Consider the following 12,514-nt stretch of genomic DNA (forward strand, 5'->3'; position numbering starts at 1 on the left):
AAGGGATCAGAATGGACGTGGGAGGCGGAGGAGGAGATGAGAGAGCACTACCCAGAGATATTTGCAGATTCAGCCGTAGCAGACTTCGAGGACGAAGTCTGAGATAAGTGGGGGAGAATTGTAACGACCCGTCTCCGGTATGATGATTCCTTGGTTTTTATTTTGAAGTTTTGCAAGAGGGACTCGGCGAGTTCATAGCCTGACTCGCCGAGTAAGGACGGGATTTCGAGCACGTGTTAGCTGGCGACTCGGCGAGTCCATATTCTGGACTCGGCGAGTCTGTCCGTCTGGGAGAAACCCTAAATCCACGGGTTGCCCACTATTTAAGCCATCTTATGGCCTCCATTCTTGCCTCCTTCACCCTCAGTAAGCTGTGAGAAACCCTAATTCGTTCTTGAAGTGATTCTAAGTGATTTTGTGTGCAATTGTGAAGGCTTGAAGAAGGAGAAGAAGAAAGGAGCAAAGAGAAGGATTGTAGAGCAGAGATTCAAGGGAAAACAAGAGTTCTTTGAGGTATTCTTCGGATTTCCTCCCCTTTTATGCTTTAAAACCCTTTCTAGATCTATTTAATGCTTTTCTCAAGCCTTATGTTGATATGGAAACCCTTTTATGCCGAGATATCTTTAGATCTGTTTATTTAGGAGTTGTAGAGCCTAGATCTATTGCCTTTATGGAGCTATTTTGCATATTAACCCTAGATCTACCCGTTTTAAGCATCTTTTAGCCTTTATTCCCTTGTTCATGTGTTTGTACACGTAAAGTTGGAAACTTTACGTGATAAATCAGCTTATTGGACTCAGATCTATCATTTGTATGTTTTGGATTCGAGCAGAATCGAGTGTAGAATAGTTGCATGGCGGTGACTCGGCGAGTCGAGTCGCGAGTCCCCGATTTCTTCCTTTTGAGCGGTGTCGAGTGGGACCAGTGAGTAGTGGAGTGGACTCAGCGAGTTTGAGGGTGGACTCAGTAATGGAGGGACTCGGCGAGTTGTTCATACAACTCGGCGAGTCCATGGCAATCTTCTTAAGCTCAAGAACAACTCGTCGAGTTGTTCATATGACTCGGCGAGTCGGATGAAGATTGTCTGAGTTCTTGGATCGAGAGGGTACTTGTCGAGTCGATGCCATACTCGACGAGTAGCAGCGAGTAGGGTCGAGGAGTGAGAATAGGGACTCAGCGAGTTGGCGGCCCAACTCGGCGAGTCAGGTCAACCGAGAGTTGACTTTGACCGAGAGTTGACCTTGACCTAGAGTTGACTTTGACCAAGGGTAAAAGAGTCATTTTACCCAGTGTAGTGTTTAGTATTTGATTGAGTGTGTTTATGGACTTGTAGTCGGGGAGATACCGGAGCAGCAGCAGTTAGCCCTCAGAGCCATTCACTCAGCAGCCAGTTCACGAGGTGAGTTTCCTCCCAGTAGGAACGGGTCTAAGGCCACAATGCCGACCCGTTTAGCTAGTAGTAGTATCCGGATTTTGATCCGATGCAGTAGTTAGCATGTTTGATGCCTTCGTGGCTCAGACAGGATTTATGTGTGTTCATGCTAGTGATATGTTTATGCTATGTTCGGTCAGCTTCGGACTTCGGTCCGATGTCAGCTTCGGACTTCGCTTCGATGTAGGGGACAAGGTCCCAGTCAGCTTCGGACTTCGGTCCGATGTCAGCTTCGGACTTCGGTTCGATGTAGGGGACAAGGTCCCAATCAGCTTCGGACTTCGGTCCGATGTCAGCTTCGGACTTCGGTTCGATGTAGGGGACAAGGTCCCAGTCAGCTTCGGACTTCGGTCTGATGTTAGCTTCGGACTTCGGTCCGATGTAGGGGACAAGGTCCCAGTTAGTCAGCTTCGGACTTCGGTCCGATGGAGGGGGCAAGGCCCCAGTATGTGCTTGATATGTTATTGTATGGTATGTGGTAATTTGGGGGAGTTCACTAAGCTTCGTGCTTACAGTTTCAGTTTTGGTTTCAGGTACTTCCGCTAGCAGAGGGAAGAGCTCGGGATGATGGGATCGCACACACCACAACTTCAGCTTTTATCCTGGGGGTTGATTTAGTTTTTGATTTTGATATGACATAGATATGATACAGTTTTCCCCACAATGTTTTTATTATGTTTGGGATACATCACGTATGGTTTTTATGATATGACACTCATATTATGGTTTTTGGTTATATTGAAAAATGAAATTTTTGGGTCGTATTTTTGGGTCGTTTCATTAACGGTGATGACTCAAGTGATTCTTGGAGTCGGTATCAGCCAACTACTGATGCCGAAATCAAGAAATATGTTGCCTTTAGAAGAGCCTTCCAAGCCCGCAAGGAGCAACAGGTCAAACAACAACAACAAAAGGAACAAGAAATATTGTCTGTGGCCATGTATTGGGAAAATGCCATCAGCAATGCCCATACTGTTGCCACAATCCAAAAGGTTCAAAACTGGATGGATCAAATGGCAGAAACTGTGATGAAAGCTCAAGCTTCAGGCGCAGCCGCAGTTACCTCCAAAGTTCCTCCTACTCCAACTCCTATTCCATCTCCCGCAGTCAACCCATCTCAAGACGAATAGCCTGCAATTGAACTCAGCCCAACCCCTACCTTCGGTCTTGATGATGACGACATCCAAGAGGTCAACAAACCCAACCCTTCAGACGAAAAGCTAATGATGTTTGAGGAAGAAGAAGAGTCCAGTGGTTCTCAGCACTCAACTTCAAAGCCTAAAGAAAAGAAAAACAAGAAGAAGAAGGATGTTGTCACCAGGAAGGAATTCCTAAGTCTCCAAGCCAAAGTTGATCAAATTTTGGTTGCGGTTAAACCTACCCAACCTCCACCTGAAGACATTCCAGGACCGCGGTCTTTGATTGAGCACGTTGAACGACTCGAGACGAGAGAGCGTATGGCTGCTGAGCGCATCTCTCTCAAGGTAGAAATGGGGATCCGGTCCCTTGACAACAACCGCAGGGCTGACCATCAGGAATTCACGGCTGCAGCGGAACGCCTCATTATTGAGGTGACCGCAATCAAACAGGATCTTCAAGCAGCCATTGCGGATCAAGCTACACTATCTCAGAAAGTGATAGATGAAACTCATACTGCTTATGAGTCCACTATCTCTGTTCTTCATGCAACTATCAACCGGATGTAGAAATCCCTTACCTCCAATTTCCATGGCCCTAAGATCCTCCAGCTTCCCAAAGACATACACAAGTTGCTCTTTAATTCCTCCACCCCAAACAATTCCCAATTGGCCGAGTCTATAAAAGCTTACTTTCAAAAAGTCTGTGCCAAGGTGGATGGACTTAAATAATGGCTTGAGGAAGCACCTGCGTTGCATCCCTCAAGAGGGGGAAGTGAAGGTGAAGATGAATACCAGCGCTCTGATACTTCCATTCATCAGAGTCTTCCCCTCACCACTGAAAAAATCTCCACACCGCAGCCCTCTCCACCACCATCTCCAAAAGATACTACCAAAAAGCCTGAGACTCCTCCTCACCTAAAAAATCTTGAGGAAAACATGTCATCCGCAAGCTCCACAGACTCCCCTGCCACAGCCCAAAGAAAACATGACTGGAAGGCGGCCAAGCTTGCTGAACTCATATGGAGAGAATGTGGATTCGATACTATGATTGATGAGTCCTTGATAAACTCATGGGTCAATCCGCTTCGCAGACTATTGGATCAAGACTACACTCCACATCTCACATATGCTGAACCCCCTTCTGATGGATATTGGGATATTCCGATCTTTCCCAATGCCAAGTGTTTTGCACTTTTTGAGTCTTTTGATTGCAATCTCCCTGATCACAAACGACTTCAATGGAGTTTGAAAGACTTAATCGCTTTTATGCTAAGCATGGCTCCTCTGTTGAAAACATATTGTCTAACGATAGACCATCCGCAATCAAGAACTATAAGATGCGGAAGTTCATGAAGGCTGACTTCATTCAGTATACCCTTAGCAGAAGAGAGCATGACTACATCCGCACTCAATCAGACTTCCCAAGCATGAATCCGAAAGAAATTTTCCTTATTGCCAGGGTGTTCCAGAACAAGTCAGAAAAGCATCTGAAGATGCAAATGGCGCTTGAGAAAGCTAAATCCTTTCTGAGGGATACAGTTTGTGACTTCGCCAAGATTGATGCGGATATCTACCCCACCATCATCAAGAAGTTTGATCTCCCCCCACTTGAACCTGTGCTAATGCCTACCGAAGGCTTCGAAGAAAGATCACTAGGCGCAACAAACTTTCCTGAACTTGGTATCATATTCAAACGGAGGGCTGACAACGTCAAATACTTCATTCCGATGAATGCTATGCACCGCCTGCCCAAGAAACAACTTAACATCTACAAGACCGCAGTAGAAAGATCGAAGCATACTACTGCTGAAGTCAAATTCGAAATTTCAAGAAGAATCATATGGCTTGAAAATGTCAGGAAGTTCTGGTGGATTCTAATCAAGTTCCTCAAACTTGATAGCTGAACCAGAGTTAAAGAGGTCACTTAGGGGGAAATTGTTGAAACATAAAAGTGACCCTCTTGAACTCGGCTACCGCAACGGCTCAGCACCCGTAGCCATTTCAACATCCGGAGTCAGTTCTTGATCAGCAACCGCAATCATACTTTTGTCACTACTGTCTACTTATCTAGATTACTTTACTTATCTTTATGTAATACACGCTATTATACAGTATGCCTTGCACGGCTGCTTATAGAGTTGTTTAGTTCTGAGACTCTATAAATAGAGACTCTTTCTTATGTATTAAAAAAACTTCTTACTACTGAATTTCCTCTTCAACCATTTCTCTTATCACTCGATGACTTGTGAATTATTCTGGATATATTTCTCCAAGTTATCTTCTTCATTTCTCTATCTTTCTATTCTTCTTACTCTAAATTGCTACTGAAACATATCAAACTATAACCTCTCTTCGGAGCAAGTCTTTAAGACTTAATCACTAAACTTGATCTTCCTTATTAACTCGAAGTGAATGCATTCCTTGTTACGAATCAGTTTAAGTGTATTCTTGATATAACAATTGTTGTCATTTATATTTCTTTACTTTCCGTAACTAACTATCTAACTATCTAACTATATTATTGTTGAGCTTTAAGATCATTTGAGATTAACTATTCTGCAATATACTTGCTCTAACATTTGTTCAAGTGTGTCTCCAAGTTTTTCTCTCAACAAACTGCACGGAAATCCTCAGACTGCTGTCGCGGCTACTCCGGAAGTCCTCCGGCTAAAACTTCCCACAAAACACTTAGTCAGAAACTGACATCTACCCTTAGGGTAAAATGACCATTTTACCCCTTGACCAAGTCAAAGTCAACTTCCAGTTGACCTGACTCGCCGAGTTGGCTCGTCAACTCGCCGAGTCCCTATCCTTCCATCAGACCTCATACCCGTCTCTACTCGTCAAGTTAGGCGATGACTCGACGAGTTTTCCTTCTAAATGAACACTGACTGAATCCACATCTAACTCGCCGAGTTGTATGAACAACTCGTCGAGTTCAACATCAACTGATACTCATGTCCTTACCTGAATCGCCGAGTTGTATGAAAAACTCGTCGAGTTACTCTTCATCCTATGAACACGTTCTGTCCTCAACTCGCCGAGTTCCATGAAGATTGTCTTGGACTCGCCGAGTCCGTTCATGCACTCGCCGAGTACCATGAATTCCTAGAACCCTTTGCTTAGTCCAGAACGTTGGGTCACTACCCGGGACTCCTAAAAACCCTTCGACACTCAACTGGTCCTTACGAACCTCACTGATACGGGACCAAAACCCTTGGACTCGCTGAGTCCAGGAATGGACTCGCCGAGTGTATCACATTCCTTACTAAGAACTTCGATTTTTGATGTACAACACTTAACCAAATGATAGATCCACGCCCCTAAACTTGATTTAGCACGTAAAATTACAAACTTTACGTGCATGCATGGGACATTAGAGCTTAAAAGGCTCTAGAATGGTTCTTTTGTTGCATGGGGCCTTCCTTGATGCAAAAAGCAACCTAGATCTGACTTGTGGCTCATAAAATGAAATGATACAGAAGCCCAAACCCCCAACCATGTTTGCAAACATGGTTGGCCACCAAAAATGACTTCTAAAAGCCCTAAATCACCCCAAAGAGGGATCTAACAAAAGAATGAGCAAGGTTCAGACTTTATACCTTCCAAAGACTGCAAATGATGAACCAAACTCGAATCCTTCAGTCCCCTCTTGATCCTTCTATGCTCTTACTTCTTCCTTGAGATCAAAACTCACAAGAATCACTCAAAAGATCTTAGATCTTCACAAAAACGACTACGGTTTGCTATGAGGAGTGTTTGGGAGCATAAAGGGGGAAAGGAGGCTGCATAAGGTCATTTAAATAGGGTGCAAACCCCTGGATTAGGGTTTTTGCCCAAACAGCGACTACTCGCCGAGTCTGGGATTCGACTCGCCGAGTCTGCGACTTAAATCCCGTGCCTCATCCAGCTTCTACTCGGCGAGTCACTCCTTCGACTCGCCGAGTCCAAGGCCAAAAATGCAAAAATAAAGAAGATTTAATAACATAGCACATACCAAGAACCACGTGCTAAAATGCCGGGTCGGGTGAAGTTCATACCAAATATAGTTATGGACTTAGACACCTTATCTAACAAAAACTCCCCACAATACTTCCACATACAAGGAACAATTCTCACAGTTGTAATAAACAAACATGCAACACAGGTACCTCCACCAAAAGCGAATTCCTCTGTGAACGACGAGAGACTATTGCAACATAAGTGTAACCTCTTTTACTATGAATGGGAGTCATTGCACAAAAAAACAAAAGAAAGGACAATATAACATAAATTCAAAATCAAATAGAACCAATAGACAACATACCCAAATCCAAACACCAACAAGGACAGACGGTAATTGGCGAGAGAAATCAAGACGTTAAACCCTTGGATGAAAACGCAGTTGAAACCTAAAACCTAAAAAGTTGGAAAGGAAGAAAAAAAGAAGGATCCCAAAGAATTTGGAGATACATATCAAAACCAATAAAGATGAAAATATTCCATGGGCAAGAAGGAGGTGGCAAACAGAAAGGGACGAAAAGAGTGAATATTCACAAAATGTTGTGGTAAAAATCTGAAATCGATAAACTCTACTGTTCATAAGGACGATGGTTTTTAATATAATATAATAGCTACATAATAGCTTCTAAAGTGTTCCCATATTTAAGGTATATTTTTCTTATTTTCTTCATTTCACACCATGTTTTGGGTGTAAACTCAATAAAAAAAATTACATAATTTAAAACTCTCTTTTGCTATGAAAATGAGCTTTGAAGATTCCTACCACATATATATTTAAGAAAAAAAATCAGCTAAAAATCTATGGTTTTCTTATTTTGTAAGGAATTTCGTAATTTGGATCTATAAATTCTCTCATTTGTTTTCATAAGTAAAACTAGAATATAAAGATATTTGTTGTTGTGTAATAAAAAAAAGTAAATAAAAAAATTGCTTTCTTTTTAGAATTTCACAACCCAGTCCTAAAAAATTAGTAACAATGGTGTGAATTTTTTTTTTGTTTGGTTAACCTACAATATAAAACTCTTTTGATATGTAAACGATTTTTAAAAATTGTTAACATAGAAAAATAGTTTTTTTTTTTTTCTTTTTTTTTTGTCCGTGTGTGTTTTCGCACATTAGATAATTGAAAAATTAGAAATTCAGTTATGGAAAATACTTTGAGAGGTTTATTTTTTATTTTTAATTTTATATTAGTGCAAGTGAAAATTACAATGTAAAACTTTTTTTTGATATATATATATATATATATATATATATATATATATATATATATATATATATATATATATATATATATATATCCTATGCTAATAAAAGACTAGTTCTTTTGCCAAGTTTCACAATATTAGACCTCCTAATTAATATGATGTCATTTGTCATTCTATTAATTCTTTATTTTAAATTGATTAACCTCCTAATTAATGTGATTCTATTTGTTTAATATATATGAAAAATTAACTCCACATATTTATTTGAATTAATGGTTATAATTTTATATAATTAATAAAAATATCTTTTAATTAATAACTTATTTAAAATTTTATATAAAATAAATGATTAATAACTTTGAATTTTACAAGTTTAATAATTTTGTAACTGTCATTCCCACGGGTTATAAACTAGTATATATATATATATATATATATATATATATATATATATATATATATATATATATATATATATATATATATATATATATATATCTCCCTCTCCATATTCTAATAAAATTACAGGTTTAATCTCATACTGACAAGTGTCATGCAATTAGAATCTCTCATTAATGTTATATATCATTTATCATGCCACTTGTTAAAGTATTAATTATTTATTCAAATTTCAAATTTTAAAATTTTCAGTCTAATTTTATTAAATTAATAATTGATTCTTCGTTTTAAATTTTAAATTTTAAAATTTTTTCTTTTAATTATATTAAATTAATAACATTAGATTAAAAAATAAAATAAAATTAATATAAATTATAAAATGATATAACTCCACGTCAATGTTTTAAAAAACCGGTTTTTCAGTTGAACCGGTATGGTGACCGGTCCACGGTTCAACCGGTTTAACCGGTTCGACCGTCGGGGGAACCGGTTTCTCTATTTTTCATGTTTTTTTTCTCTTTTCCTACACATACATAGTTATATAAATTATGAATTTGATGTTTACAGGTTCAAACATTTAAAATACACATAAAAATAATTTGTAAATGAATCCAAATACATTAAAATAACCATAACCATAAGTTTTAGTCTTTACATAAATCCATATACATTAAAAAGAAAATAAAATATAATATCGAAACGAAATATGGTTTTAGATGAATACAACCACATCAAAAAACTCTATAACGTTAATTATATGTTTTTATGTAGAAAAAATTCAATAGATTTAGAAAAAAAATCACCTAAGTTTAGTATGTAATGGTTCTTTTTCGTGTGTTTTTATTCGGTTTAACCGGTTCAACCGGTTTATCTTGACCGGTTCAAACCAGGTTTTTCTAAAAACCGTCCGGTTCAATCCGGTTCAGAAATCAATGTAAAACTAATGATAATTGAACCGCTTCCTCCTCCGGTTCCCGGTCCAACCGGTTCGACCGGCTGGTTCAAACCGGTTTTTAAAACATTGTTTCACGTATTTATTTAAATAAAGGATTATAATTTTATATAACTAAATAATATCTCTTAAGTAATAATTTATTTAAAATAATTGATTAATAATTTTGATTTTTTAATACGAAAGTTTAATTAATTTTATAACAGTGGTTATAACATAGTATATATATATATATATATATATATATATATATATATATATATATATATATATATATATATATATATATAAGGTGAGGTTCAATAGAGGACCATAATTAAACAAGGAACCAAGGAACCAATCTTTTTTTCAACTTTTAGAACTTATTTTTAATTAAAAAAAAATACAAAAATTCTTAACTTTTTATTCTTTTTCCATGGATATCAAATTCAATTTTTTTTTACGTCAAATTCATAATGTGAATCTTTGAAAATTCACAATGTGAATCTGGATTTACACGGTGAATCCGAAAAATATTTTTCACGTTCACAATGTTAATATATGAATTTAGATATTTTTAGATTTTTTTTTCGATAAAGAATAAGCTCTAGAAATTGAAAAAAACATTTGGTTCCTTGAAAAACCAATAATCATGGTTCAAAAACGCTCGCCATGGCGCTTCTCAAGGCGTGCCGTGGCGCGAGGCGTGGTGTAGCCGTTACGAAAACGTCCAAGGCAGGTTTGTGAAGTGTGGCGCCCAAATAGTGTGTCAAGGCGCACCTTATCACGTTATGGTGCGAGTTTTTTTCAAGACGTGAGTTTTTTTGGTTTTTCTTTTGTTTTGTTTTTTGTATCGGGCTTAAAATAAATGAGTTTTTGTTAACTTTTTCTATTAGATATTAATATAACACTTCTAAAAACTTCATATATTTGATAAAATTCAATAATTATATGATTTATATGTTTTAGTGTATATTATATAGTCACGCCTTGAAAAACGTCATGGCTCGCCAAGGCTTGTCATGACTTAACTTTTACCTTGCCGCCAAACCATGCCAATAATTATGGTTCTTTATTAAACTTTTCCATATATATATATATATATATATATATATATATATATATATATATATATATATATATATATATATATATATATATATCAATTGGAGGTCGAATCTAAAGATTATTTATTTATTTATTTTTGGATTTTTAAATGGGTGTCGTTTGGTGATTTGTCAAGTACCTGCCAATTTTTTAGTTTCACCTATAAAATTGATAACTATTTTACTTTTGTATAGATCTTAAAATGATAATAATATTAGTTTATTTTACCATTGTCTAATTTTTAGAGTAATCTTAGACATCATATTGTTGTAATGTTGACATGATTAAGTTAAAGTAAGTACATCTATTTCAAGTCAATCCACTAGAGATTAGTGTTTCAAGCATATAACTAGGAAAATCATAGAAACCATTGCGCATGCTATGCAAAGTTAACTTCTTAAAGGACCAACTAACATCACTTTATTTTTAGTTTATTTTACCGTTTCTAATTTTTAGAGTAATCTTAGACATCATATTGTTGTAATGTTGACATGATTAAGTTAAAGTAAGTACATCTATTTCAAGTCAATCCACTAGAGATTAGTTTTTCAAGCATATAACTAGAAGAATCATAGAAACCATTACGCATGCAATGCAAAGTAAACTTCTTGAAGGACCAACTAACACCACTTTATTTTTAGTCTTCACATTGAACAACAAAGTATCCACACTTTTCAAGATTATTTTTAATAAACTAATTCCATTCACGTAAACAATTCAAAAATAATGAAATGTTTGTTAACCGATTAAATTTGTAAATTTCAAAAGTATACATTAACTTTTGATATTTATGTTTAAACTAGTAAGTGAGCCCGTGGTTAATCACATATTATTTTTTTTATTAGTTTTCTTCGTTTCTCTCTCCGTTAAAGTAAGGGAGATCTGAATGTCACAATCTGAGTTGCATCAGCTATTGCGGAACATTTCAATTCCAACCTCCTAAAAGAACTGTAGATCAAAAACTATAAGCCTGTGAAATATATATATATATATATATATATATATATATATATATATATATATATATATATATATATATATATATTAGTGTTGACTCCATGGAACACATTAAAATCCTAAGTTAAAGATTTTATTGGATAAAAAAGTACATTATCATTCTAATGTGGTGAGAGTACGCCCAATGGTTCCGGTCTCACAACATCAACATGCATTAAAAAGTAAGGTATTGGGTCCTAAATTAGCCCAATTTCAAGCAAGCAACAAAAAAATTTCAACATAAAGGGTGTTCACCTGCTATATTTTGAAATTTAGGTGGTGTTTATAATGGAATTGGTGAAGAAATGTGTAACATCCGAATTGTCAGGTAAAACTTTTGCAATTGTTTTTATTATTCATGGACTTGACCGAAGTACATTGGGCGTACACAAGGTACGCACTGCGTACTCTCATGCATGTGCGAAGTGGGGGTGTCCCTTGCGTACATTGGGCGTACGCCCCAAGCCAGGGGGTAAACCCTAATATTTAGGATTTGCACCCTATTTAAGCTCATTAAGTCCCTCAAGCTCTTCACCTTATCAGCCCCCGTAGCCATTTTGAGTGCATTATCGAGTTTACAAAGAGTTTTTAGGTGTTCTTTTGTGATCTTGAAGAAGAAGTAGGCTTAAGGAGAAGCATTGGACAAGAATGAGCTTGTAGATCAAGAGGTTGTTCATCATTTCTATCCCAGTGGAGGTATAAAGTCTAAAACTTCTTCATTCTAAGTCTAGATCTAGGTTTGGAGAAGAACGTAGCATCTTTTTGCCCCATAAATTGGTCTCATGGAGTATGGACTACTCCAGACCATTTAAGTTGTCATTTTGGGCTATTATGTGTGCATGAAGACATAAAAATCAAATCTTGGAGGTTAGAACTCAACCATGCATGAGTTGGTGACCACTTAAGGGAAATAGAAGGCTTAATTCATGGTTTGAGTTCCATTAAGTCATGCAAAAGCATAAAGTTTGCACATTTATGGCTTAATACACTTTAATGACCTTGGATATGAATTTGGACATCAAAATCATAATGGGTTAAGACAATTTAATAAGGTTGTTTGTCTGACGAGTACGTCGGGCGTACTCATGAGTAAGTTGTGCGTACTGGGCGAGAACCCCGTTTTCGGATCAGCATGGGCAGATGACTGGGGTTTCTGCGAAGAAACCTGAGGGATTCTATTATATATCGAAGGGTCAGAGCCGTTGTGGCAATTGCAACAGGGCACATGATGGAGTCTGTAGAGAGGGTGATTCGAGTTGCTTCAAGTGCAGCAAAACAGGGCATTTCAGTAGGGATTGTA

This window comes from Lactuca serriola, chromosome 1 (genome assembly GCF_051521515.1).
Source record: "Lactuca serriola cultivar US96UC23 chromosome 1, Lser_US96UC23_V15, whole genome shotgun sequence".
NCBI classification, from domain to species: Eukaryota; Viridiplantae; Streptophyta; class Magnoliopsida; order Asterales; family Asteraceae; genus Lactuca; species Lactuca serriola.